This window comes from Hypanus sabinus, chromosome 29 (genome assembly GCF_030144855.1).
Source record: "Hypanus sabinus isolate sHypSab1 chromosome 29, sHypSab1.hap1, whole genome shotgun sequence".
Lineage (NCBI taxonomy): Eukaryota > Metazoa > Chordata > Chondrichthyes > Myliobatiformes > Dasyatidae > Hypanus > Hypanus sabinus.
Window position 1 is genome coordinate 21,677,082 of NC_082734.1, and position 9,963 is coordinate 21,687,044.

Sequence of the window (9,963 nt, forward strand, 5' to 3'; positions counted from 1 at the left end):
CTCTGTGCTCTTTAAATCTTATTGATATTGTTTCTGTAGATAGGTGACCAGAACTGCAGACAATACCCCATTTTTGGCCTCAAGTATCTTATACAACTTCAACATTAAAACTCCTGAACTCAATGCTTTAAGTGCTAAAAGCTTCCTTTAAGACCCCATCTACCTGTACAGAACTTTGAAGGAATTATGGATATGTTTTCCCAGATTCCTCTGACATCCACAAATTTGCTGATCCAGTTTACACTTTATCATCCTATGACATACAGCAATGGACCCAACATCACTCCCTATGGCACACCATTAGTCACAGGCCTCCAATCAGAGTGGCAGTCCTCCACTACCACTCTTTGGTGTCTCCCACTAAGCCAATTTTAAATCCAGTTTATTATTACATCCTGAATGCTAAGCGACTAATCTTCTTGACCAACTTCCCATGCGGGACCTTGTCAAAGGTCTTGCTGAGGTCCTTCAAGATGACATCCGCTTACTTACCTTCAGCAACTTTCCTGCTAACTTCCTCAAAAAACTCCATAAGATTGGTTAGACACAACCTACCATGCACAAAGTCATGTTGACTATCTTGAATCAGGCTCTGTGTATCCAAATACTCATGGTCCCTTTGAATACCTTCTAGTAATTACCTGCTACTGATATCAGACTCACCGGCCTATAATTTCCCATCTTATTCTTGGAGCCTTTCTAAAACAATAGAATATCAGCTATCCTCCAATCCTCCAGCACCTCACCCATGTCTCTCTGTTAGGGTCCCTGCAATTTTGGCAGTAACCTCCCACAATGTCTAAGGGATTTAACCACCCTAATTTGCCTCAAGACAGCAAATACCTCCTCCTCTATAATCTGTATATGTCCATGACTCACTACTGATTTGCCTCAGTCTCCCCAAATCTCGCCGTGTTCCCAGTGACAATTCCCACCTGGTTTTCCTGAATCCCTCCATAATTCCCACTGAGAATTCCCATCCACTCTCCACAAATCCTGTCATGCTGCTGGTGAAACTACCACTCCCATACGTCCGTTGATCAGTCTCTAACTGTTGTCTAAGACTTTTGGGATAGTACAGTTGATAGGGCTGAATGGCATGCATTGCATGGCCTCCTCCACAGATACTGTCCCATGCTGGTGGCCCCCACCTCTGCCGGTTGGACGGCAGGTATCAGACAGCCTGAATGGCCACATACTGAGGCATACCAGGCCTCAGACCCACACCCAAACCTGTGTCCTGAACTACCCTGACTGGGACATACATCACCCCCTCCCCCTTCATGGGAACTGGGTCTGAATCTTGTGACTCACTCCCATGACTGTGCCATGGTAGTCCCAACACTAGAAGGGACAACAGAATTCAAGGAGTGGGACTCGCTCCCACCTTCTTGAGAGGAGGCGATTGGGGATAAATGCTGGCGAGCTCCCCGAGGGATGATTAGGGGTGGGAAACAAATGTTGCAAGCTGCCCACCTTCTGGAGGGGACGGTCTGGGACAGGTGGTCAGTGCTGACCTGGGATATCTGGAAGATGGCACGGAGTGTTCCTGGTGGACCCGTCCCAGTAACTGTGGCGCACCTGCACTGACAGACGGACTGTCACCCATCGAGAAGTAGCTGAGTGACGATGTGGGCTCCACCTGAATACAGTATGCCGCATGGAAAACTCATCTCACAGTTAGCAGTGGATCCTCACCGTCTGTTCATGCAGAACTCTGGAAGAGAAGTCCTTCACCCCACACCCTCTGACCCCCAGGACTGGGTGACGGGATGGTGTGGCAGGAACTTTACCCTGCGTCTGACCTTGGGAGTGTCTGATGGGACAGTGCAGAGGGAGCTTCATGCTGTGTCTAACCCTGGGAATGTTTCATGAGACGGTGCAGATGGAGCTTCACGCTGTGTTGGACCCCGGGAGCATGTGCAGAGCGAGCCTCACACTGTCTAACCCAGTGTATGGCAGGATGGGGAGGAGGGAGTCTCACTGTGTTTAATCCTGGAAGTATGTGATGGGATGGGGTGGAGGCAGCTTCACTTTAATTTAAATGACTATTAAAATTAACACTGATTGAAAAATTTGTGTCTATAAAGAATCTTTCATTGACATTCCTTCCTGTAAAAGTCCTGAATATCCAGTGGGACTGAGAAGATTACATTGTTCATCTGCATCCCAAACAGCTTGTCTCATTTTGTGTGACTGGTGCCCCAGGTTAATGTTACACCGGGGGTGAGGAGGTAGTTTAACGAGACAGCCAGCACAGTCTGAGATTTTCCTCATCACGCTCCATTTCTTCTAACTTCCCATAGTACCACAGTGATCCTCCTCTGCCCCATTCTCTGTGCTGTATAAAAATCCGCTGGCCCTTTGGAGCCATGCAGGGACAGACTGTCTGAATGTTGTACCTTCATCAAAATCACAGTCAAGGTTGATATTGTCACAGGCGGGTACAATGAAAAACCAGCTTACAGCAGCATCACAGGCACATCGCATCAAGGAAGAACAATATTAGACCCATCTTCTTTATAAAACAAAGGAGCAGAATTAAACCATTTGGTTCATCGTCTACCCTGCCATTCCATCATGGCTGATTTATTATCCCTCTCAACCCCATTCTCCTGCTTTCCTCCTGTAACCTTTCATGGCCTTACTAATCTAGCAATTATCAACCTCTGCTTTAAGTATACCCAAAGGCTTGCCCTCCACAACCTTCTGTGGCAATGAATTCCACTGATTCACCACCCTCCCACCCTCTGGCTGAAGATCCCTGTTCTAAAGAGATGTCTGAGGCTGTGCCCTCTGGTCTTAGATTCACCCACTATTGGAAAAATCCTCCACACATTAACTCTATCTAGTCCTTTCAATATTCAATAGATTTCAATGAGATCTCCCCTCATTCAATCTAAACTCTGGTGAGTACAGGCCCAGAGCTATCAAATGCTTCTCATAAACCAATTCTTTTATTCCTGGGATCATTCTCGTAAGCCTGTGGACCATCTTCAATGCCAGCACATCCCTTCTTAGATCATCGAATACTAACAAATTTCTACAGATGTAGTTCTGGAAGTATCCTCACTGGTTGGCTCATGGTCTGGTGCAGCAATTCAAATGCACAGGAGCTTAAAAAGCTGCAGATTCCACCATCAGTTTCTACAGGAGTCAATGTCCTTCAAAGATCCCCACCATCCAGGCTATGCCATCTTCTCATAATTCTGTTAGGCAGGAGGTACAGAAGCCTCCTACATCACCAGGTTCAGAAACAATGAATTCCCTTCAGCCATTCAGGCTTTGAGCCAACCTACACAACCCTAATCACATAGTTTAACAAGCTATGAGTGCTCTTGACCACATTACCCTCGAGTGGATTTTTTAATTTGTTGTAATAATTGTACTTTCTCATAAAAATCCAGAAAATTTAGCTTTTCTTGTGAATGCTGCTGCAAATAAGTTTTTTTTTGGTGCTTCTCTAAGTACATGTACCTGTGTATGTGACAATAAACCACTTGGACCATGATAGTGATTAGATTGTACAGGCTGTTTCAAGAATCGAATGGTTGAAGGAAGAAGCTGTTCCTGAACCTGGCGGTGTGGGACTTCGGGCTTCTGTACCTTTTACCCCAGGGAGCTGAGAGAAGGTGATGTGGTTCAGATGATGGGTATCACGTACAATCAAAGTCTTCATATATTATCTTGATAATTTTCTTGTAGCCATTTACGGGATAAAAGAAATACAAATTAAATATTATTTATTTATTAAATTTTAGAAATTACAAAGAATAAATGTGGTAATAAAATAGTAAGAAAAATAATATTGACCCTTAACCTTCCCCTCCCCTTAACCCTTATCTAACGAAAGAAAGAAAGAAAAGGAAAGAAGAGAAGGATTGCCTGGATATCGGAGGATCCCCACATGCTCCATGGAGTTCAAAATAATTTTGATATTTATTTTTACTTTCCCCAATTACTATAATTTTATCTTCAAAGGACCTATGTATTTAATCCTATTTTCTGTAAGTATGGGAACCAAATTTTCAAAAATATATCATATTCATTTCTTAGATTATACATAATTTTTCAAGTGGAATACAACTATGTATTTCATTATTCCAATGATCCATAGTTAAATATAGATCAGATTTCCAAGTAACTGCGATAGCTCTTTTGGCTACTGCCAATGCAATTTTTATAAATTTTTTCTGATACTTATTCAATTTAAGTTTCGTTGTTGTCCCTTCAATATCTCCTAATAAAAATAATAATGGACTATGTGGGAGTTGTATTCCAATAATTTGTTCCAATAAAAGTCTTAAGTTTATACAAAATGGCTGAATTTTAAGACAAGACCAAGTAGAATGTAAAAAAGTACCAATTTCTTGATTACATCGAAAACGTTTGTCAGACATATTTGAATTTAATCTATTTATTTTCTGTGGTGTTATATATAATTGATGTAAAAAATTATATTGTATTAATCTAAGTCGAACACTTATTGTATTTCTCATACTATCAGAACATAATCTTGACCAGTTTTTTCCATCAATTTTAACATTCAAATCAGATTCCCATTTTTGTCTTGATTTATGAATTCCTAATTTAATTGTCTGCTTTTGAATCAAATTATACATACAAGATGTAATTTTTTTAGTTTTTCCTTTCTGGATTAATATTTCTATTTCACTAGGTTTTGGCATCAACATTATTTGTCCCAACTTTTCTCGTAAATTGGCTTTTAATTGAAAATAACAGAAAAGAGTGTTATTTGATATTTTATATTTATTTTTTAATTGATCAAATGACATCAATATACCTCCTTCAAAACAATCATCTATATATTTAATCCCCTTTTGGAACCAATTATGTAAAAGTATTATACATTGTAAAAGGAATAAGCCTATTTTGAATTAAAGTTCTTTTTGCTAATAAAGATTTCTTTATCTCATCGTCCATATTTACCTTTTTCCATAAATCAATCAAATGCCTTAATATAGGAGATTCTTTTTTTTCCCGTATCCATTTGGATTCCCATTTATATATAAAATCTTCTGGTATATTTTCTCCTATCTTATCTAATTCTATTCTAATCCATGCCGGTTTTTCTTCATCAAAAAAAGACGCAATAAATCTAAGTTGATTTGTTTTATAATAATTCTTAAAATTTGGAAGTTGTAACCCTCCTAAATCAAATTTACATGTCAATTTTTCCAATGATATTCTTGACATCTTTCCTTTCCAAAGAAATTTCCTTACATATTTATTCAGTTCTTGAAAAAACTTCTGAGGTAATTGTATTGGTAAAGTTTGAAATAAATATTGCAATCTAGGAAATACATTCATTTTTACGGCATTAACTCTACCTATTAATGCTATTGGTAACATCATCCATTTATCAAGATCCTCTTATTTTTTTTAATAATGGCAAATAATTGTGTTTATATAAATTTTTTATATCATTATCAACTCTAATACCTAAATATTTTATCCCATTTATTGACCATCGAAATTGAGTTGCTAATCGACCTTGATTATAATTTCCTTTGGTAAGGGGTAAAATTTCACTTTTATCCCAATTTACCTTATAGCCTGATACTTTCCCATATTCTTCCAATCTAAAAGATAATCTTTGCAAAGATTGCAATGGGTTTGTTAAATAAATCAAAACATCATCAGCAAACAAATTAATCTTATATTCTTCTTGATTAACTCTAAAGCCCCCAATATCTGAATCTGTTCTAATTAATTCAGCTAATGGTTCTATTGCCAATACAAATAAAGCAGGTGATAACGGGCAGCCTTGTCTAGTTGACCTCGTTAAGCAAAATGGTGTTGAAATCTGACCATTTGTAACTACTTTAGCTTGAGGATTAGTATTTAAAATTTTAATCCATTGTATAAAAGATTTCCCTAACTCATATTTTTCCAATACCTTAAATAAAAAATCCTATTCCAATCTATCAAATGCTTTTTCTGCATCCAAAGCAACTGCCACACTCATTTCCTCTCTTTTTTGTGCCAAATGAATTATACTAAGTAACCGCGTTATATTATCTATTGATTGTCTATTTTTAATAAAACCTGTTTGATCCATATGTATTAATTTTGGTAAATATTTAGATATTCTATTAGATAAAATTTTTGCTAGTATTTTATAATCTGTATTCAACAAAGGAAATACAATAAAATTTTATGGAAAAACTATACATAAAGAGATGCAGACAACCCCCAATGTGCAAAAGAAGGCAAACTAAATAAAAATAAGAACGAGAACAGGAATTGTAAAGAGTCTGTAGATTAGATTCAAGTTTATTATCACTGATGTATGTGAAATTTGTTTGCGGCAATAGTACAGTTGCAATACATAAAGTATAAAGAGAAATATGAGATTTATATAAAAAATTAGTGAAAACAGAGAGCAAAGGTAGTGAGGTTATTTGTCTGCTCGGATAACTGATGACGGAGGGGAAGAAGTCTTTCCTAACATGTTGAGCTTGTGTCTTCAGGCTCCCGAGAAGAGGACATGTTCTGAGTGGTGGGGTGGGGGCGGAGGTCTGTAATGATGGATGCTGCCTTTTTGCGACCTTGCCTTTTACAGATGTTCTTGATGGTGGGAGCCTAGTGCCCATGATGGAGCTGACTGATTTTACAACTGCAACTTTTTCCCGATCCTATGTAATGGCCCCTCCATACCAAACAGTGATGAAACCAATTGCGATGCCCTCCACAGTACATCTGTAGAAATTTACCTGTCTTTGGTGACATACCACATCTCAAACTAATGAAGTGCAGCTACTGACTTGCTCTCGTTGTAATTGTATCAACATGTTGGGCCTAGTTTTGACCTTCAGAGATGCTGACACCAAGGAACTTGAAACTGTTCCAATGCTAATCTCTCAACGAGGACTGGTGTGTTTTTCATCGACTTTGCCTTCACAATCAATTCCTTGGTCTTACTGACATTGAGTGCAAAGTTGTGGTTGAGACACCACTCAACCAGCTGATCTCTCTCATCGCCATCTGAGATTCTGCTGACAACCATTGTGTCAACAGCAAAGTTATTTTCACAGTGCCTAGCCTCGCAGTCATGGGTATAGAGGGAATAGAGCAGTGGGCTAAGCATGCATTCTTGAGGTGCACTGGTGTTGATTGTCAGTGAGGAGGAGATGTTACTTTTGTCATAGAGCCAGTTCAGAGTAGTGATGAATGAAGTTATCCACACAAGTTCAGGAGCCTGATGGTTGTAGGGTAATAACTGTTTACTGGACCTGGTGGTATGGAACCTCCTTTCCAATGACAGTGAGAAGAGGGCTTGGCCGAGATGGTGGGGATCTTTGATGGTAGGTGCTGCTCTCAGATCATGGGGAGGGTTTTCCCTAAGTTGATCTGGACTGTTTCCACCACTTTTCCTTTCCTGGACATTGGTGTTTCTAAACCAGACTATGATGCAACCAGATAGGATACTCTCCAATGTGCATCTATAGAAGTTGTCAAAAATTTTTGATGACATGCCAAATCTATGCAAACACTTAAGAAAGTAGAGACGCTGTTGCGCTGCCTTTGTAATGACACGTGTCATGACTGTGATGAAAGATCCTGTCCTTTCAAGCCACTGTAGATAGTGGGGAGGGGTATGCCTGTATTATATTGAGCTGAGTCCACCACTCCCTGCAGCTTGTTACATTCCTGCAGTTTCAATTTGCTCTACCAGGCTGTTGTTCCTCCAACTGAGTGTGGCTTCATCTTGACAGTAGAGGAGGCCATGGATAGACATATCAGAATGGGAATGGGACGTGGAATTAAAATGTGTGGCCACTGGGAGATCCTGCCACACATTTTAATTCGTCCGCCAGAGAAAGCAGGATCTCCCAGTGGCCAACAACACCTTATGTACCAGCTGGGTAGCCTCCAACCTGATGGTATGAACATTGACTTCACTAACTTCCGTTAATGCCCCTCCCCTTCTTATCCCATCCCTGATATATATTAGTTTTATTCTCTCTCTCTGCCTGTTCTCCACCTCCTTCTGGTGCTTCCCTCCCCCTTTCTTTCTCCCTAGGCCTCCCGTCCCATGATCCTTTCCCTTCTCTAGCTCTGTATCCCTTTTGCCAATCACTTGTCTGGCTCTCAGCTTCACCCCACCCCCTCCGGTCTTCTCCTATCATTTCACATTTTCCCCTCCCCCTCCTACTTTCAAATCTCATACCATCTTTCCTTTCAGTTAGTCCTGACGAAGGGTCTCGGCCCGAAACGTCGATTGTGTTTCTTCCTATAGATGCTGCCTGGCCTGCTGCATTCCACCAGCATTTTGTGTGTGTTGCTTGAATTTCCAGCATCTGCAGATTTCCTTGTGTTTGCCTTAAAAACTAGTGGGCACAGGTTTAAGGTGAGCAAAAGGGAGTTTTACATTTTATTTATTTATTTAGAGATATCACACCAGCAATTTACAATGACTGATTAACCTACTACACAGTATGTCTGGGCTGTGGGAGAAAATCAGAGCACCCAGTGGAAACCTACTGTACAATGTACAAACACCATGCCGGGATTGAACTCAATTCTGACATCATGCTAACTGCTACACTACCGTGGCACTAAAGGGCTGAGTTTTTTATACTGAGCGTGGTTGATATCTTGAACAAACTGCCAGAGGATAGAAACATGGAAAACCTACAGCACAATACAGACCTTTCAGCCCACAATGCTATGCTAAACATTTATTTACTTTAGAAATTACCTTAAGGTTACCCAATAGCCTTCTATTTTTCAAAGCTCCATGTACCCATCCAAGAGTCTCTTAAAAGACCCTATCGCTTCCACCTCCATCACCATCACCAGCAGCCCATTCCACACACTCACCACTCCCTGAGTAAAAAACTTACCCGACATCCCCTCTGTACCTACTTCCAAGCACTTTAAAACTGCCCTCTCGTGTCAGCCACTTAAGCCCAGGGAAAAAGGATGTGGCAGAATCAGATACAATTCCTGCATTTAAATGTCACTCAATCGGGCAAGGCATAGATACTAATCCCAGGCAAATGGGATTAGTATAGATTGGTAAAATACTATGGTGTGGGTGTGATTCCGTACAGCTGTGACATTGCTTCCCTCGATACTAGAACTAGCTAATGGGTTAAGGGTGAAAGGTGAAATATTTCAGAGGAACCTGATGGGCAATTTCTTCACTCACATGCAAGTGTGGAATGAGCTGCCAGCAGAAGTGGTGGACACCGGTTCAATTGTAACATTTAAGAGAAGTTTGGATGGGAGGAATATGATTCAGGTGCAGGTAGAAGGCACCAGCAGAAGACCAGGTTACTATAGATTAGATGGGCTGAAGAGGCCCTTTCTGTGGTGTAGTACTCTATGACTCTATTGGGGACGGTTAAATGCCCTCCCTGGGATCTAGAGTACCTGAGGGAAGCCCACAGGATCCAGGGAGTACATACAAAACACACGCAATGCCAGAGGTTAGATTGGACCCCATTAATAGACCTGAAGTAAACAGTTCATCATACTGAGTCACACCTGTCGCCCTTGACTGTGTTTCTACTGTGTGACAGCTCCGTGGAAGTCTGGGCAACTACCCCATTCAACTGCCGTAAACTCGGACTCCAGCTCGTCAATTCGAGGGCAAAATTAATCATGTCCCATTCACTATATTTGCATTCGTCCAATGCTGTATCCATCTTATGTAATGCACATTTGATAACACCACTAAGACGCAATTTTCGCTGTTTTTTTTCGGGGTGGGGGGGGGGATTGCCAACTGCCGCTGGGTTTCGAAATAAGCGTGGAACTTCATTTTCTGTCAGCTTGCTCCAGCCTCGACACCGTGCCTTCGGGAGTGTAGTATCGGTCGAAGAGGATGATTCCTAATGACGATTGGAGAGTGTAGACTACATTTCCCAGCAGGCCTCGCAAGTCCGCTGTTTTCGGCGAACGACGGTGCGCAAGCGCCACCGCCGGTCCTCC